Below are 20,080 nucleotides of genomic sequence, written 5' to 3'. Positions count from 1 at the left end.
TCCTTCTTTGAAGATGCCCCAAGTAGAAAGGTAAGATATGTTCTAAAAGGGATTTTCGGGACTTCCCTGGTGGCACAGTGGTTAAGAATCCGCCTGCCAATGCAGGGGACATGGGTTCGATCTCTGGTCCGGGAAGATCCCACATGCCATGGAGCAACTAAGCCTGTGTGCCACAACTACTGAGCCTGTTCTCTACAGCCCGTGAGCCACAACTACTGAGCCCATGTGCCACAACTACTGAAGCCCACGTGCCTACAGCCCGTGCTCTGCAACAAGAGAAGCCACCACAATGAGAAGCCCACACACCTCAACGAAGAGTAGCCCCCGCTCGCCGCAACTAGATAAAGCCCACGCACAGCAACAAAGACCCAACGCAACCAAAAATAAATAAATTTTTTTAAAAAAGGGATTTTCACTTAAATGCTTATGTCACTGATCAATTTCATGTTCATTTCTCTTCAGTTCTGACATTGGGAAATATTCTTGCTATTGCCCTGTTTTCTTACTCACTGTTGATTTCCTGGGCACAAGCCTATTTGGAATCAATTTCTAATTTCTCTGGCTGAGAGTTTTCCAGATTCCGTTTTAGGGGTCACTTATAAGTGAGAGCATCTCTCTTGGGTAGAATGCCTTCAAAACCCAGCGATCCTGTCAGAGGGCCTGCCATTCCTCAGCCTTGCAGCTTGGGAAGATCCATGTCTAGAAGCAATTTTACGTGAATGGGTTTAAAAGTCTGGCTGGCTGCCTGGGTTCTGCACCATCAAGTTTTGCCACAGTTCCCTCAATTCAGACTGTCTGAGGGCTAATTGCACCTAATTTGCAACAAGGCGCTCAGGAAACCGTTAATCTATCTAGTTGTGTTCCTCCCTTGTAAAAGCAGAGCAACTGCCAATATTCTTCAGCTGCTCTGTGCTCTGGTCTCTGCACACATCACAAACCTGTCACAGGTAAGAGTAGTACAAGGAGGGGGAATTTTATGTCCTCCTAGCTCCCTCCGGGAGCTGACATTAATGGTTCTCTGATGCCACGCAGGCTTCTCTGTCATTTACAAAAATGCTCCTTTCCGTTATCAGCAACATTAGTTTGGCTTCATTGGAGAGCATTAGCCTGGCTGGACTGCTGAAAACAGACATCAGTAATTTTATAGCCTGGAACACTCTGATTTCTGTTTGCAGACCTAATGAGTGTTTTATAGCTAATTCTCGTGAGGGCATTTGCTCAGAGAACATATGGTTTTTGTCTTTTAAAAGCACAGTTTCTGTCTTTTGAAAGTCATCCTCTCACTGCCTTTATTTCTTTTTTGTCAAAGTAATATCATAATATATCATACAATACAGATGACTTTTGATGAAATAAACAACCTCCTGCTCCCACCTGCACCCCAGTCATCTCCCCAAAGGCGGCACCTTTCACCATTTCTCTTTTTAGCCCTTCTGGTGGTTCCCTTCATATCTTTTGATGAATCAGGGAATAAAATATATTCTCAACCCAAGGCAGCATCTATTGATTCAATATAAAGGATGTTTGCCTACCCCTACTTCGTACTTCCTCCCAACATTTGCTATTTATATTTTATTTATTGTGTAACTGTAAATCATATACCTAATAACCTTTTCTAGTCCATCAACCACAAACCATATATCTTTAATTTCCCATATTATTTAATCTTTGTCCCTGCTTTCCTCTCTCATTTTGTATTAGATACACCTTAAAAAGATCTTTAAAAATCTTTACTTTGTCTTGGCTATTCATACTTATATTCCTTTATTCTTATCTTGTAGCTATAGCCAATTTTTCCTGCTTTGTCCATGGATTGATTCTAAAATTAGAAAATCAATACATAGAGTTTATATTATTATGACTATGTAAATGTTGTTAATGCCTGGCCAACAGTGTGTTAGGGTTACATTTCCCTCTCTGGATTCAAAATCATGATTGCTGGGCCATGCAAAGAAAAATGTTCCCATCATCAAGGTTAACTGGAATCTCTGTTTTGTTTTTCTTTTTAAACTTTTGCTCAAATTCCTACCACGTTTTAGTCTGCTTCATGGTTGGAGGTTTTTGCCCTTTAGAAATGGACTGAATGCCATGGGGGTAAAACCTAGGGAACCTCTGGACTAAGTGTGGAGGCCTGAGTACAAGCCCTGCTTCTCCGATTATTAGTTACAACGCTGGGCAAGTCATGACCCTGAGGTCCTGGTTCCTCCTCTGAAAGTGAGAATGGCAGTCCCCGTCCAGCCCACCTCCCAGGGCCATCAAGAGGACCAAGTCAGAACATGCAAGCGAAAGAAAGGCAGACAGAGGGTAATGCTCTTCTGTACAAACTACTGGGAGTATCACTATGACTTCTACGTCCGGGACTCTGCTTGTTTCCTGGGGGTGGGGGGAGGGGGTGTTTGTTTGAGGAGGTCTGCTGGCATAGACAGATTTATCACAACACTTTGGAAAGAATTCTTTTTCTGCTAGTCTAAGTTTAGCTACCGGAACATTGACTGGTGATAACAACTGCGGACGGGAAAGCTCTACTTGCAGAGAAAACCGACAAGTATAGCCTAGTCTCACTTAAAGGCTGCAAATACTTGTTCAGTCCTAGAGACACACTCTGCATATGGGCAGGCCCACCCCAGCATGACTCAGGCACTTCTGATGTGATGATCAAGCCAAGGCCACGTGCCCCTCTTGGAAAAGCTCACCTCTGGCTGGGGTGGCTTGGGGTTGCAGGCTGCTCTAGAGTCTGCAGTTCTGAAGCCCTGGCACTGGGGTGCCTATTTGCAGCTGGGATAGTGTCGGCCTGCAGCAAGTCTCATGCCTGTGCCAGGATGAGCATCTCCTTCATGCCAAGCTCCCTGGTTGAGTGTATGGGCACATCTGCAAGACCCCCCCGACCCCCGCCCCTCCCATCAAGTATGGACCCAGAGAACTGGGAAGCCCTTGGCCATGGTCACTGCACCCAGAATGCTTTACCACCCACCTTCCTAACCTACCCTGCCAGACAGGAGGCTTTCAGAAGGATCTGATGCTTTCTTTCTGTCTTCTCTCCTTTTCAGCCACTTCCACGCTTTCCCACTTTGGCTGTTTTTAGACAAGGAGGCTGCCTGTTTCTAACGAAGGCAAGCAGAGCGGCAGGCTCTCTCTCTGGAATTGAGCAATGGCTGCCTTATGGGTCTAACACTTGGGTTTAACCCTCGTCTCTCCCTGCGTAAGTGACACCTGAGGCACGAAGACTGTTGTAGACAAAGCACAAAGAGTAGCACTTTGAACTGGCAGGCGAAGAGAGAAGCAAACAGTGTGCTGCCAGGTCTATTAGTTCTGGGGACCGGAAGCCACAGCTGCTGAGAGAGCCGGCAGCAACTGAGCTCCTGCCACCAGCAGCTTCAGAAGCAAGCAGAGGAAGGAGGTCAGGGCCCTCCCTTTGAGGAAAACGTGTGTACGTGTGTGGGTGGTGGCTGGAGGGAGAATGCTTTCAAAAAGGAACCCCCATCCAAGTTCAGGGAACTTTTCCACCATATATCTCTAGGAGATTTATTTTTCTTTTCAACATCCTCCCACACACATTTGGGACGAAGTGAGAGAGTGGCATGGACATATATACACTACCAAATGTAAAATAGATAGCTAGTGGGAAGCAGCTGCATAGCACAGGGAGATCAGCTCGGTGCTTTGTGGCCACCCAGAGGGGTGGGATAGGGAGGGAGGGAGGGAGACGCAAGAGGGAGGGGATATGGGGATATATGTATACATATAGCTGATTCACTTTGTTATAAAGCAGAAACTAACACACCGTTGTAAAGCAATTATACTCCAATAAAGGTATTAAAAAAAAATAAAGCTAGCAGTCCTCATTGACGGTGATGTTTATACTGTGATGATTGCATTACAGACATTATTTCATTTAATCATCAAAGATCCCCCTGATAGGATGGCCAAAAAAGAACATGAAAAGATGCTCAACATCACTAATCATTAGAGAAATGCAAATCAAAACTACAAAGAGGTATCACCTTACACCGGTCATTATGGCCATCATCAAAAAATCTACAAACAATAAATGCTGGAGAGGGTGTAGAGAAAAGGGAACCCTTCTGCACTGTTGGTGGGAATGTAAATTGGTACAGCCACTATGGAGAACAGTATGGAAGTTCCTTAAAAAACTAAAACTAGAACTACTACCAAATGACCCAGCAATCCCAGTCCTGAGCGTATACCTGGAGAAAACCGTACTTTGAAAAGATACATGCACCCCAGTTTTTCATTGCATCACTATTTACAATAGCCAGGACATGGAAGCAACCTAAATGCCCATCAACAGAGGAATGGATAAAGAAGATGTGGTACATATATACAATGGAATATTAGCCATAAAAAAGAACAAAATAATGCCATTTGCAGCAACATGGATGGATTGTCATACTGAGTGAGGTAAGGCAGACAGAGAAAGACAAATGTCATATGATATCACTTATATGTGGAATCTAAAAAAAAAAAAAAAAAGGTACAAATAAACTTATTTACAAAACAGAAGTAGAGTCTTGGATGTAGAAAACAAACTTATGGTTACCAGGGGGATAAGGTTGGGGTAGGGATACATTGGGAGACTGGGATTGACATATACACAGTACTATATATAAAATAGATAACTAATAAGAACCTACTGTACAGCACAGGGAACTCTACTCAGTACTCTGTAATGGTCTATATGGGAAAAGAATCTAAAAAAAAAAAAGAGTGGCTATATGTGTATGTATAACTGATTCACTTTGCTTTACACCTGAAACTAACACGACACTGTAAATCAACTATACTCCAATAAAAATTAAAAAAAAAAAGATCGCCCTCTTAGGTAGGGTCTCTTCCTATTTATTTTGTACATGTGAATTTTAAGGCTAATGTGTCTAACCACAGTTAATAAATGGTGGCACTGGATTTGAACCCAGGCCTGACTCTGGAGCAATGCCACACATATTCCCTCAAGTGTCCAACCACTGCAAAAAATTCACCCTTTGCTGTGTTCCTAAGATATCCCCAGCAACAATGGTTCAATTATATAAAAGAAAAAAGGACATATATAAATCTGTTTCCAAATGACAAATCTATTACCATAAATAAGTCTTGATTATCTGACTTAAGACAGGCAGGAATAGATATTAAAGAACAGCAAGAGGAACTTTGATACCCCCATACACAAAAATTAATTTGAGATGGATCATAGACAAAATGTGAAAGCTAAAACTATCAAGCTTCCAGAAGAAAACAAAGGGGGATGTCTCCTTGACCTTGGGGGGTCATGACTAGGAAGGGACAGAAGGGAACTTCTGGTATGATGGGAATATTCTTTATCTTGATCTGGGTGATGGTTACTGGAGTGTACACATTTTTGTCAAAATTTATGAAACTATACACTTAAAAATGTGTGCATTTTACTATACACAAATTATATTTCAACAGTGAACTGTCTGCATCAAAAAACTGTATCTGCTTTTCTACTCACAAAACTATGTCATCCATTCAAATGTATACTGAGTGCCTACTTCATCCAGGTACTGTGCTAAAAGTGAAAAATAAGTTGGTAAACGGTTCTCACATGGCTGAGTCACTGGCTTAAGGAGCTTTCAAAAAAGTTGGTGAGATGATAAATGTTAAAAAGAGGAAAATGACTATATATATATATCATTATTATCAAATATAAAAATGCAAACACCCTCAGATAAGTGGCATGCACTGAAAACAGTACTCTAGCTAGAGAAAAGCACCACAAAGGCAACAGGAATTGGGACCTTTTAAATCACAGGGGACCCATGGCCTCCACGGTATGTGGAAGAATAAGCTAGAACAAGAGGCAGGGTAGCTGACTTCTGGTACTAACTTGGCACTAAGTGTGGTGTGTGCTGTATTTGGGTAAGCCGTTTAACTGCCTTGAGCCCCGGTTTCCTCCTTTGTAAAAATCAGGGCTTTGAACTTGGAGAGGTCCTTCCAGCTTTCAAAAGCTTTGATCCTTAGCCTAGTTGGCCCTCTTTCAACTTCCCCAGAAAACCAAGTCTGAGGTCAGAGCAGCCTATCAGGAATACAGTATGCTGAAATGGAAATGCCCGTGCTGTGTAAGCCAATGGAACCAATAAGGGTTTAAGATAAACTGAACAAATAATTCCGAACCACAGCACCCTTACCCCCTACACTGTACCTCAATGACATGACTCCCACGGATGGTGGTTTGTAGTCAGATACTCTGCAATCTCTTTACACTTGCTTCCTAGCACGATTGGGGAAAAAGATTCCAGAAAAAAGAAATCCTTATTCAGAGAGACGGTGCTATAGGTTAAACTGTATCCCCCTAAAAGTTGTATGTTGACAACTTAGCCCTCAGTACCTCAGAATGTGACTTTATTTGGGAATAGGGTCATTGCAGATGTAATTAGTTAAGATGAGGTCATACTGGAGTAGGGTGGGCCCTACTGCAGTATGACTGGTGTTGTTATGAAAAGGGGACATGTGAACACAGACATGCACACAGGGAGAATGCCATGTAACGATAAAGGCAGAGACCAGGTGATGCCTCTGTCAGCCAAGGAATGCCAAAGATTGCCAGGAAATCACCAGAAGCCAGGTGACAAGCATGAAGCAGATTCATCCCCAACGTCCTCAGAAGGAAGCAGCACTATCAACGTCTCAGACTCCCGGCCTCCTGAACAGCGAGACAAGCCATCCGGTGTGTGGTACTTTGTTATGGCCACCCTAGCAAACTAGTACAGGTGGTATAAATGCTTAAAGGAAAACCCTGCCTTGGCCAGTGGGCTGGCTCACTAACTTTCCCTTCCTTTCCTTAGCCCATAACACCAGTAAACTTAACCTTCAGGAAATTTATAATTTGGGTACCTGAAAAAAGTACTATTCCTTTTCTTTGCTAAACACTACATTTCCTGTTTTTTAAAAGTAAGGCACTCCAGTAAAATCTCCCAGACATTTGTTTAGATAGTGTTTGTGCCTTAGCTTTCGGACTCCACTCAGGTCCTTCTCATGTCAATGTGCTAAACATGCTCAGGGTGGAAATGACCACCTCAGCACGTAAGTGGCATCATTTACTCAAAATCCAAATTACTATCAAGTCTGCAGAAGCTGCTGGAAAAAAATAATACGAGAACAGATTACAAGGCAGCTTTGCTCTCACAGATGTACACTGCAATTATCACTGTTCAGGGCTATCAGAAAACCATTAGCAGAATTGATTTTTAGTGGGCCTGCTAGCTTCAAAGAGGTGCATAATGACATGAAGGTTTCTCACATGTGGCCGGGCCAATGCCAAACTAATTATAAGCTCTGACTTGAATAATCGGAAAATGTCACAGAAACTACTGGTCTCTGCTGGACAGGCCAACACCCTGTCTGGAGTCATTAGGAACATAAGCAGTTTAAGGAGAGAGAAATCGAACAGAGCCCTAGTTTGCAAAGGATGGGAGGTGGCTGGCTGAGATGGGTGGGGAGGTATAGAGTATTGGCATCTCTGAGAAGAACTGGGACTTGTTCTGGCTTCCAAATCATGGCTCAGCTTTAATTATCTCTCGCAGTGGTCCTTTTATACACCAAAACCCTTCTTTTAAGTTAAGGAATAAAACTAGGTGCTTTAGAATCAAAAGTCAGGACACCCCATTAGCTTCAGTAGTGGTTCTCATACAACCATGCACTAGAATTCACAGGCTCAGGAAGCTGAATTTTTACCAACTTGCTGTTTCTGAAGCAGGTGGTTCTAGAACCTGTAGTTTAAGAAATACTGCCTTATAGACACAGGAAGAAAAATACTGCATGATCTCATTTACATGAGGAGATTTCAGGTGCTCTCACCACCCACCCCCACACACACACACACACACACACACACAAACTTCCAGTTATAAGATAAAATAAGTCCTGGGGATGGAATGGACAGCACGGTGACTGTAGTAAACAATACTGTATTGTATGTCTGAAAGTTGCAGAGAGAGTAGATCTTAAAAACAAACAAAATCAAACCAAACCAACTAAAACAGACACAAAACAGTCTCTACCTTTAAGAGTCCATAATCTAGTGAAGAAACAAGCTAACTTCGAGTAAATAAAACCAATTCCTAGTCTCAAAAAAAAAAAAAAAGTATGTGAGGAGATGGATATATTAATCAGCTTGACTACAGTAACCATTTCACTATGCATAGCAACTCATCATGTTGTACACCTTAAACATATGCCATTTTTATTAAAAATATATCCTGTAAAAATAAGAGTTCTGGGGGAGAACAGTTTGTAATAACCTATGCAAAATAAGAACAGGAACTATAATAAGTTCCAAATATATTCAGCATGATAAAACTTTGATGAATTGCATATGTATTATTTCCTATGTAATTTTTGGGAAAGTAGTATTTTAGAGAAATGGTCATAGGCATGCAAATGAATGTATCAGGTTGTCATAAATAAACACTAAAATCTAAAAAAAGAAAAAGAAAAAAGAAATACTGGCTTAACAGAATGGTAAGGCAGTGGGACATGCAGTCCAGACATGGTGTGGTATGCGTCTATGAATGACTAAGGACCAGAATGGCCCATCCTGGGGAGTCTGGCAAAGCATGAGGAAGGTGTTGGTCACTGCTGACAGGCCTCGCCCATGCCTTCGAGGTTCAACGCTGGCTCTGCTCTGCAGCTGGTGTTGAGAGAGCCTGGAAGGGTTGGCGTCCAGCTCTGTAGGCTGGACCTGGCTGGTGTTCAGGAGCTCTGAATACCATGGACTTTACTGGGGTCAGATGTGTAGCCATTTACCAGGTGTCATGCTCAAGAAATCCTACCTTCCAGAAAAAACACATAAGTCATCTAATAAATGATTAGGCACTTTGTAAAACACCATATAAAAGGCTACCCATTATTTTACACTGTTCACATACCTGAGTCTTTGATATGTGTAAATGTGCTTAGCAATCTGTAAATACAAATATTAATGTTTAAAAGTTGTCACTGAAATTATACCCTTTCCCATGTATTCTACCTACTCTGGAGAAGTCTAAATTGTCCATTTTTGGAGTTTGATTTAAGCTATTAATTTTGGATAATGCCTATCTTTCATATGCATGTCTATATCCTATTAATGCGAAATTTCTCAATGGCTATTAATAAAAATGTTCTCAAAGTATTTACCGTTTAGAGGCCTCCACAGCATTTCCTTAGATGACGTAGTTATATGACATGTGAGTTGATTTAGGAAGAGGCCCCTGAAAGCTTTCCTTCTCCCCTCGTGGTTTCCCCTTCTAACCAGTGTTACTTAGCTGCCACTTAGGCAGTTACTCCATCTCTCTGAGATTGTTCTTTATCCATATGATAACTTTCCTTGTTTATCACAAGGCTGACATGAGTAATTTATATGCAAGCGTCTCCCATGCTTCTTGCCCTTGGAACGTCCTTTTCTCCACTAAAGCTGGAGGTGCCTGAATTTACCTCCTCATTGTCCCCTTGTCTCTAGCAATATAACAGCATTTGTGAGGATTCAGTGAGGTAACTCTTATAAAGTCTGGCGCTTGTGTTGAATACATTCTAGCTGCTATTAATATTATCATTGAAGATAATTATAATAGACATTTTATGGACTTCAGTGGCATATAAGGAGTGGTGTACTGGGAAGTGTTTAACAACTAGAATTTTGGGAAAAAATGTCTGTGTGTATATATGTTTATTATAAATTTTACTGGCAAAGAATGTGTAGCACACAATATACAAAAAATAATAAAACATGCAATAGTCTTTACTGTCAATTCCATATAACCAATTGATTGTCATTGAATGCTTTTGTTGATTTTGGTAGAACTGCTGCATCCACAGCCAACTTATGATTGCAATAGATGACTGTGTAGTTCTAACATGATGTTGGTTGGTATTTTCCTTTACATTAATAAGACAAAAATAAAATAAAGACACGTGTCAGAACTTCACTCATTTGTCAATGATATGAGCTACTTTTCTGATGAGTGGAAAAATAGTTTTCAAATAATGGAAAATTACTTCCTCAATTTTTTATGCTATTGACAATGCAATGGCTATAGATATGACACTCTTTGAAGGTTTAAAAAGAGATGATTAACAAAACAATAAATCTAGCCCTGACTTAGAGTGCTTGACAATTGCTGTGGAATAAATACTTCTGCTTCAGTTTACCAATGTGATGTCGCTGAATGAGGAGCTGGAATGGAAGGCACCATAGAAGACTATCTAGCATTCCCATGATACAGACCCATGTACATAAACAACCTCAAGGGCAAATAACAGTACGTATATAGTGAAGTAATCAGGAAGGGATGACTTTTGAGTATTACCTTTTGAAAAATATAACTCATTTAGTTGTTAGTTTATGTAATTTAATTTCTAATAATGGCTGTGCTTAACAACTGGCTTGCAAAATTTCACAGTTGACTCTCAAGAGCCAGAAGGAGCGGACTCCAGCACACTGCTGGACAAACGCTAAAGGAAAACCTTAGGAGACATTTTGGACACAATCTATCGGAGTTGCTGCTTCCATCGGAATCACTATGGCTGCTGGCAAAATGTTACCAGTCAAGCTTTGTGACCACCTAGAGGGGTGGGATAGGGAGGGTGGGAGGAAGACGCAAGAGGGAGGAGATATGGGGATATATGTATACATATAGCTGATCCACTTTGTTACACAGCAGAAACTAACACACCATTGTAAAGCAATTATATTCCAATAAAGATGTTAAAAAAAAATGTTACCAGTCAGTGAACAATAGAGCCTGGTGGGATTCCAGAATAATCAAATCTATACATCCATATGTAATTTCTTAATCAACAGACATTAAAAATACAATCACATGAACATTTCAACTTTGAAGAGTGAGAGCCTACTTCTTTTAGTTCTACAAACTGAGAGCTAGAAAAGAGTCTATACCTTCTTGTAGGGAAGATAATATATATTTAGGGAATAAAATCTACAACATTTGGATGAACAAAAGTTCATCTACCTTGGTATTAATGACCTACTTTGTTTAACCAACACTTTTCTTCACATTGCAGGAAAGATGATCTCAGATGATCCCCTTGATGCAATATTGCCTGTGTAGGACAATTTCCTACTAATTGCCAGGAACAACCAAACACCAGCGGTAATCGTCAAAGCGTAGGCCAGTCCTGTTCCAAGTACATAATGAATAAGCATCTAAAAGACTTGACATACTATCTGGTCTTGACAACCTATAATTAACCCCGGCTATAATTCTAGATGGCACAGAGTTTCAGTGAAAAACAATTTCAGGGAAAACAAATGCTCCTTTAAATAAATTTAGACTTCACCAAGCAATGATTTTAGAAAGTCAGCCTCATCCCTCATAATATTTAAGAAAGGATCAATGGAAAGGTCACTGGATTCAGAGTTGAAGGACCTAGATTCTACTCTTGATTCTGCTACTACCTATCCTGTGCTCTGAGTGATGCTGAATAAGTAATGTTACCTCCATTTACCTTAGTTGCCTAATTTTTATTTTTATTTATTTTTTTTAAAAAAATTTATTTATTTATTTTTGGCTGCATTGGGTCTTCGTTGCTGTGCACGGGCTTTCTCTAGTTGCAGCGAGCGGGGGCTATTCTTCTCTGTGGTGTGTGGGCTTCTCATTGTGGTGGCTTCTCTTGTTGCGGAGCACGGGCTCTAGGTGCACGGGCTTCAGTAGTTGTGGCTCATGGGCTCTAGAGTGCAGGCTCAGTAGTTGTGGCGCACGGGCTTAGTTGGTCTGTGGCATGTGGGATCTTCCTGCACCAGGGCTCGAACCCGTGTCCCCTGCATTGGCAGGCGGATTCTCAACCACTGCGCCACCAGGGAAGTCCCTAGTTTCCTAATTTTTAAAGTAAAAGTGTTGGGCTAAATAATGGCCAGTTTTTTAAAATGAGGAAATCAACCTCCATAATCAAAAGCATTTCATGTCCCATGATAGAATTAAAAATTAAAACGCAACAGGGCTTCCCTGGTGGCGCTGTGGTTGAGAGTCTGCCTGCCAATGCAGGGGACACGGGTTCGAGGCCTGGTCTGGGAAGATCCCACATGCCGTGGAGCAACTAGGCCCGTGAGCCACAACTACAGAGCCTGTGCGTCTGGAGCCTGTGCTTTGCAACAAGAGAGGCCGCGATAGTGAGAGGCCCACGCACCGCGATGAAGAGTGGCCCCCACTTGCCTCAACTAGAGAAAGCCCTCGCACAGAAATGAAGACCCAACACAGCCATAAATAAATAAATAAATAATAATAATAATAAAAAAACAAATTAATATATCCTCCATGTAACTCCCATGAACAACCATTAAGACCCTCTTACAGATTTTCAATGTCACACTTCTCTTTGTTCTTGTGAACACACACTGTGATTCCTCTAGTTTCCAAATGTACACTTGACCTTCTTTCAAATGTGTGTTCTCAGTTTTCCCTATTGAAGCTTGTTTACTTGTGAGAACAAGGCTCTCTTTTCTAGTAGATCATAAAGCAATTCCCAGAAGGGGCTGGTGTGGGAGATGTAGGATATGCCCAGGTACAAAAGATATCTTATAATGTTGATATGTTAGGAAGACAGGGTGTGGTGGTCCCAGCCCCTTGGCTGGTGAGTATTCTTCTTCTACCTCTGGCAGTGTAGTTCTTCAAATGGCTAAGTCTTACTTTAAAATTCTGAGTCTGTGGTCTTTTTCAACACTGTCCAATTAAAAAATTCTGCAGTTTTAAGCATATCGTGCCTGAGATTAAACAACAACAAAAACCACCACCCTTAAGAATAGTAATAGTTGCCCCTTATTGAGGCACTGAACCTGGCACTTTACATATATTTTCTCATTTACAATGTTACCAACCTATCAAAGTGGGTATTATCAACACAGTTTTACACCTGAAGCAAATGAGGTCCTGAGAAGCTAAGTACTGTGCCCGAAGACCCAGGTTTGGCAGGCTAGTATGTGTATGATCTCCCTTACCCTACCTGCCACTGCAAATTAAAACCCCAGCACGACCCAGGCAAGACTGATGCCTGTCTTGGTTTTGAATGGGGAAGAGAGCAGTAGAACAGCTTAGAGAGACTCAGTGCTTGGCAGTTTCACCATTAACATCGTTCATGAGACGCAGTTGGGAGCTGGGATAGAATACCCATTTTGAAGTGAATGTGACACTTTACCAAGCAAAGCTTTACCATCAACACATGCAAAAAAGGGTCCAACCCAGTAAGGACTGTCCAACACATTATCCAACCCAGTAAGGACTTCCATGCTAAGATGAAAACCATACCTGCAGAATGTACTGAAATATTATTTGTTAGAAAAGCATGGAAAATATCTATAGGCGCTATGTATATTTCACAACTGCGTGAAAATACAACTTTATTAAGCAACTATCACAACAAGCTCTCAACTGGCTATTAAATGTGATCCAAATTTAAACATCAAAATGATTCTATGATAATGCCAAGCACTGGCAAGGTTGTGATGCAACTAAAACTGCTATACATTGCTGGGGGCAGTGTACGGTGAAAACTATTTGAAGAAAAGCATACTTATCGACCCAGCAATTCCAATCCTAGGTATACACCCCCTAAAAATGCATGCATATGATACCAAAAGTCATGTATGAGAATATCCTTAGTAGCTTTATATAGTAGCCCTAAACCAGAATCAACACAAATGTCCATTATCAATAGAATAAACAAATACTGGTATACAATGGATACTATACAGCGATGAAAATTAATAAATATAGCCACACCAAACAACATGGGTGAAACCCACAAACATAATATGGAGCAAAGAAGCTGGATACAAAAGAGTACATGGTATGATTCTATTTATATAATGTCCAAAATCAGGCAAAACTAACAGACAGTATTAGAAGTCAGGAGGGTGGTGAGGTTTGGGAAGGAGGAAGTGGGTAGTGATTGCAAAGGGCCTTGAGAGGGCATCCGAGAAAAATAGCAACAACAAACACAATTCTATGAGGTAGGGATTATTTTTATACAGATTAAAAAAAAGGGACCTTTAGAGAGGTTATGAAAACATACACAAGGTTATACTTATTTAGTTATAAGTGGCCTTAGCCAGAATTCTAAGCCACATCTGAGCCTTCTCATTCCTTTCTTCACAGTAGGAGTATTAAATTATAGTGGATTTCTCTTTTTGCCCACCCAGCACTCCTTTCCTCTGCTGGTAAGGGCAGCCCACTCAGCCTTTGGAGAACTAGCCTTCCCTCATTCCATGTGGTCCTGTGGGGAATGTACATGACAGCACCTCACCCCGTGAGGGTGAGTCTTTGACTAACCTATGCTCATTAGACACTCTAAGGGATGTGAATCTTGGATGAATGATGGATGAAAACTATAGGAGCTCAGTAATAACACCAGCAGCAGGCAAATGTGAAGCTGTCTGTGGGTTTGACGTCCTCAGAAAGCAAGCTCAGTGGAGGCAAGAGCATGACAGATTCCCTGCTATATCCTCACCGTGGACACAGTGCCTGGGACATTGTAGATGCTCAGTAAATATTGCTCAATGAATGAATGAATGCCCTGAGCTGTTGCACTTCATATTCTTCCCTTGACTTGACAGTTTAGCCTTTTCTTTTTTTTTTTTAGAACTAGGTGAATAATTCTTTTTTTTTTTAAACTTTGGGTTTTTATTTATTTACTTATTTATGGCTGTGTTGGGTCTTCGTTTCTGTGCGAGGGCTTTCTCTAGTTGCGGCAAGTGGGGCCACTCCTCTTCGTGGTGCGCGGGCCTCTCACCATCGCGGCCTCTCCTGTTGCGGAGCACAGGCTCCAGACGCACAGGCTCAGTAACTGTGGCTCACGGGCCCAGCCGCTCCGCGGCACGTGGGATCCTCCCAGACCAGGGCTCGAACCCATGCCCCCTGCATTGGCAGGCAGACTCTCAACCACTCCGCCACCAGGGAAGCCCAGCCTTTTCTTTACATTATGTGAACTAACTGCTATTTTCCCAGTGTAATGCCAGCTTTTATTCCTTTTGCAATGCCAGCTTCTCTTGCTTGCAAGCAAAGAACCCTATCTGTTTATTATTTCCGGAATTGTTACATGTGCCATAATATTTGAGAACACAGCCCTGTGGCGTTCTATTCTCCTATAGCAATGTATTTTACCCACTATTGTCACCCTAAATAAGGATGCTGACAGAGAATTCTTCAATTGGGGCATCAAGGAACTATATAATCTCATAGGAGAGAGGTAATTTATTAAGTGGCATACAGGTCCCTGTGAAAAAGACCAGCTACAATATGTGAGGAAGTAGTTTATTTCTACACTGCATTTGATTCATCCTAAACTTGGACCAACTTCCACACGTTTATCCAGGGACAGTCATGAAAACAAAATCAATGCAAACAGCATATGAGTTCACAGGAAATATTAACATTTTCTCAGGAAGAGATGGGCTGATTGTTTTTGAGGAACGGTATCAAGATATAAAAACCAATAATAGTATGCACAGAACCAGTATCAAAGAAATCATATGGCTTTCTTGCTTTGATTTTCATCTCCTTGACAGTGGAAAAGGCTGGAGTTGATGTAAAAAGAGTGCCTTAGAGTGATGACGATGACACGTGTTGCCAAGGCAACAATCTCTGAGTAAAGTTTCCTAAGCCTGCAGTGAATGGAACTTGGTCTGACTACATGTACCTTTCCCTCAGGAGAGACACAGCCTGGTTTCCTATATTGGGGACATAAAGAAATTACGGCTGTCTGTATGTCAACTATGGGCAGTTCAATATAAGCAAGAAACTTTTCCTTACCCCGGACACATACGCACGGAAAATTTCTTTGACCCAACCCCAAATTCTGAAAACTGGGAAATTTGAGCTATAAAAGCCAAAGGTATCCATACCAGCCTTATATGGGTCGAGGTTCCAAGGCAGGTTAAAATATAATCTGCATAATACGTTAATCACAGTTAAGTGTGGCTGCAAAAAGACCTATACCATTCAACAGATTACCTGTGTCCTTGTGTGTACAACACATATACCGAGTACACCGCATTTCAAGTAAAGCCTCACGGGTAGTTTTAAAACATGATCCTCAACACTCACATTATAAGAAATGCTATTATAATGCATGATTGTTGTGTAGGTTTTGGTGATGTCACTTTGAGGGAAGAAACACCAACCACTTAAAAAAACAAAAAACTAAAAACTAAAGTCCATAATATATTTAGATTTTGTAAGTTTTCCTTAATGCTCTTTTTCTGTTCCAGGACCCCATCAGGATATCACATTACATTTAGTCATCATATCTCCTTGGGCTATAATCTTATAGACTGTGACGGTTTCTTAAACTTTCCCTGTTTTTGAAGACCTTGACAGTTTTGAGGAGTACTTATTAGGTATTTTGTAGAATGTCCCACGATTTGGGTTTGGCTGATGTCTTTCTCATGGTTGGACAGTAGTGATAGGTTTTTGGGAGGAAGATCACAGAGGTAAAGTACCATTCTCATCACATCATATCAAGGGTATAAAGTATTAACATGACTGATCCCTGATGATGTTAACCTTGATTACCTGGCCGAGGTGGTGTTTATCAGGTTGCTTCACTGTAAAGTTACCCCTACCTCCCTTTCCGTACTGTGCTCTTTGGAAGCAAGCTGCTAGGTAGAGCTCACACTTAAGGGATGGGGAGTTATGCCCCACCTCTTTGAGGGCAGAGTAGCTACATAATTATTTGGAATTCTTCTGATGGGAGATTTGTTTCTTCTCCCCCATTTATTTATTTATTCAATCACATAGCAATATTAGTATGGACTTGTATATTTATTTATTCTTTGGTTTATAATTCAATACTATGTTATTTTATTGCTCGAATTGTTCCAGTTTCACCCGTTGAGAATTCTTTCAGTTGGCTCCCATGCCCTCTGACATAGCCCCGTTGTTTTGCTGTTTGAACACCAATTACTTTTTCTTTTTTAATACAGAAGGATAGATATCTGTATCTTTGGATGGCTTATCTATGGAACCACTGAGGGACTAGGTTGAATCTTCTAATCCTCAGTAAATATTGAGCTCTGGCATCATTTTACAGTTAATTCAAAGGTTTAAGACTGACCTCATTCACTTCGTCATTCATTTATTGGACACACTTTGTACAGGGGTTCAGAACTGGGTTACTTTCCTTAAACCATTCCTAGCCCATGAATGGTATTAATTCACATTGAAAGGCTAGGTCTTTCAGAACTAGGCTGACCATCAGAGGTGGCAACGGTGAAGTAAACTCTGCTAGAACATTAGCCTTTCCAGGGATACTCTCTGCTCCTTTGTACTTCACCTTGTACTTTCAAGTCATATCTTCACAGTCACTGGTTGGAACCAGTCCACTGGTTATCACCAGTTAGAAGCAATCCACTGGTTATCACTGGTTGGAACCAGCTTCCTGGTTGGAGGTCCTGGGGTAATGTAGACAAAATATGGAATCATTCATCCTTGGGGACCCAGGAGAGTTCAGGTGTCCTCTAACTGTGCTAGTTGGGCATAGTACTAAGCACGCAGTATGTCTACAAGAATGTCTGAAGGGCTATCTTACTAAAAAACTGGATATTTGAGTACATGTTACATTCTAGGCACTAGATAGTCATATATATTTTCTCATCTTATCCTCACAATAATCTTATAGAAAGATATCATTATTCTCTTATTACAGGTGAGGAGATTGAGGCCTGGGAGGTTAAGTCACATAGCTGCTGAACGGCAGATTGGCATTCTAATTCAAAGGTCTCTATGCTAGCTTACCCCTCCAGACTGGAAATTATGGCTATATAATATTACAGTTTCCTCAAAGGAAGCATGCCGTGCCAAGTGTGTGCAGTGTAAGCCTTAGGCCTATTTAAGGTCACATGCTTGCTGGCTTGGTTTCACTCTGTTCATAAGAAAGGGCAAAGATGGGTTAGACTTTCCTCCCATGAGGCTCTGTATTGGTTACAATCAAGCATTCTTCTCTTGGGAGTTACCTTAAGAGAAACCCAGAACTGCAAGGTTACAAGGAAACCAAAAGGCATTCTAGCTAAGAAAGCCACGTGATGTTTCTCTCCCCTCCCCAGCAGCTCTCCCAGATGGTCGTTCAGCTCCAGTGAGAGGCTTAGCATTTTCAGAGGTAGCCTATTTCTTCTCTAACCACACTATAAACTCTTCCTTCTATAGGACAATCGTCTCTTTGTAACTTCTAGGCATGGGTTTTGACTCTCCGCCTTGGGAAGAGGAGCTCTCAGCCTGCTTCCACATGCCAGCCCCATCAGCCTCCTGGACTGCGCGGGGAGTCCGGTTAGCCCTGCGTCAGGTACTGCTTATTTTGTGGCGGATCCAAGGGAGCGTCCTTCACAGCAAGGCAACCACAGAACTGCGATGCCAATTTATCCAAAGTCAGCGTATTAATACATGCCCCTCTTGTGAGATAGCAAAGATCGAACATTTACTTGTGATCAATAAATATTAGCTCTTTACTTCCCTTAGGACCTTTACTTCTCTTAATGGGATCACAATCATCCTTCGGTAAACCCTTAAGAGACATTTAGTCCACTGGGTTCATGTAAAGTGCCCCTATGGGTGAAGGTGGAACCGCCTACATTTCTAAGTGTCTGTCAGATTCAAGGTTCAAAACAAACAAGTCAAGGAAATCTCGGACATGCTTGAGTATAAAAGCATTCCTCTCTAAGAAGAATGATGGCTTACTGGCAAAAGAGAAGGAAGTTTCAAGACTGCCACTGGGAAAGAAAAATGTTATTGATTTCATTTCCTTCTGATATGAATAGCAGGTGCTCAGACACACTGAGCTGACAAACAAGTGTGATGGGGGAAAATAAGTAGCTCTACCAACTGCCAGGAGCTGAGAAATAGAAAATATATTTTTATTCAAGTTCTTTTCCCCTTGGGGATCAGATCTTGCGTTTTACTTTAATTTGGCTGGAAGAATTTCACCCATTGAAAGCTACTGTCAGAGCACAAAGAAAGCACCTGAAAATTATCACCACCAATTACTGAACGCCCACGGTGGGAAGTGTGCAGTCTAAGGAACTGAAGTCTGAAGTGTAATAGCTATGTGATTGAACGCCAGCATATATCTGAAATGCAGAGTTTCAGGCAAAGACTGTATAATGAATGCCCCAACTGCTCTCATTGGAAAGGTCACTGAGCAGGGGAGTGTCTGCCCTGTAACAACTGAACCAAAGTAAACTTTTATTGGAAGAAACATCAGAAGTATCCTCCTTCCAGAAATGGTCAGCATGTCATCCTTAGAGGGACCGCTTGTTTGGTTTAATGCCCTGCAGTTGCTATCCCGAAACTATTAATAATTTTTGAACAAGGGGCCCACATTTTTATTTTGCAGGAGATCCCACAAATTATGTAGTCAGTCCTGAATGGCTGTGATGCTTTGGAAAGGTCAAGTGGTTCTGCATAATAATCTAAGTCAAATATAAGTTTCAGTACAGCAAGATAAAGGTTCTTTTTAAAAGTAAAAGGATGGTATTTTAGGTTGAGAAACAGAATCGTAAGGTTTTAGAGACTGTGGTAATAGTAGAGATCATGGTTATTATCAAGCAGAGCTTGGCCCAAGGTTGTATTATACTGAAATGTTTAGTTGGAGGTACAATTTAGAATTGTCTTGAAGTTGTCAATATATATGACACAGTTGTGCTTTTGACTATGAACGTTTCCCTCTCTTATGCACGTGATAAGCTTTAAGAAATGTTAACTAGATACCAAGTACAATTCTAGGTACCAGAAGTGTAAAGAGGAATTAAGTCAGCCCCTGGCCTCAAGGTCAAGTATCATAGAGGACGGTAAGTTTGGCCAGTGTCTTTTCCATCATTTTAATACTCTGAGCTCCAGATTCAGTCTAGATGGGCTGAATGATCCTCTTCAAATCAAAGAGCAACGTGAGAGTATTTAAGGCAAGTATTAAACATCTAATTTTATCTATGGAAAATTAACAATAAAATCCATCTAATCTTTATGAGGCAGTCAGAATTTGAGAACCTTGCTCACTTGCTAAGGTAAAGAAATGCTTCATGATTTGAGGAGAAGCTTACTTCATCTATTTATCTTAAATCAGTTTA

General features: G+C 41.2%; 1 protein-coding gene and 1 long non-coding RNA gene across 4 annotated transcripts in view; one reads left to right on the top strand and one right to left on the bottom strand.

Moving 5' to 3' along the window:
• Positions 1-407, top strand: part of LOC132367101 (uncharacterized) — a 136,625-nt gene extending 136,218 nt beyond the window's left edge. For both annotated transcript variants that reach the window (XR_009503679.1, XR_009503678.1), the window contains one exon: positions 199-407. This is a non-coding gene — a long non-coding RNA (uncharacterized LOC132367101). The remainder of the gene's footprint in view (positions 1-198) is intronic.
• The window catches only part of PIP5K1B (phosphatidylinositol-4-phosphate 5-kinase type 1 beta), a 324,042-nt gene that overhangs the window by 29,722 nt on the left and 274,240 nt on the right, over positions 1-20,080 (bottom strand). The window lies entirely within an intron of this gene.

Source organism: Balaenoptera ricei, chromosome 6 (genome assembly GCF_028023285.1).
Source record: "Balaenoptera ricei isolate mBalRic1 chromosome 6, mBalRic1.hap2, whole genome shotgun sequence".
In the NCBI taxonomy this organism is placed as follows: Eukaryota; Metazoa; Chordata; class Mammalia; order Artiodactyla; family Balaenopteridae; genus Balaenoptera; species Balaenoptera ricei.
This window is presented reverse-complemented; position numbering and strand designations above follow the sequence as displayed.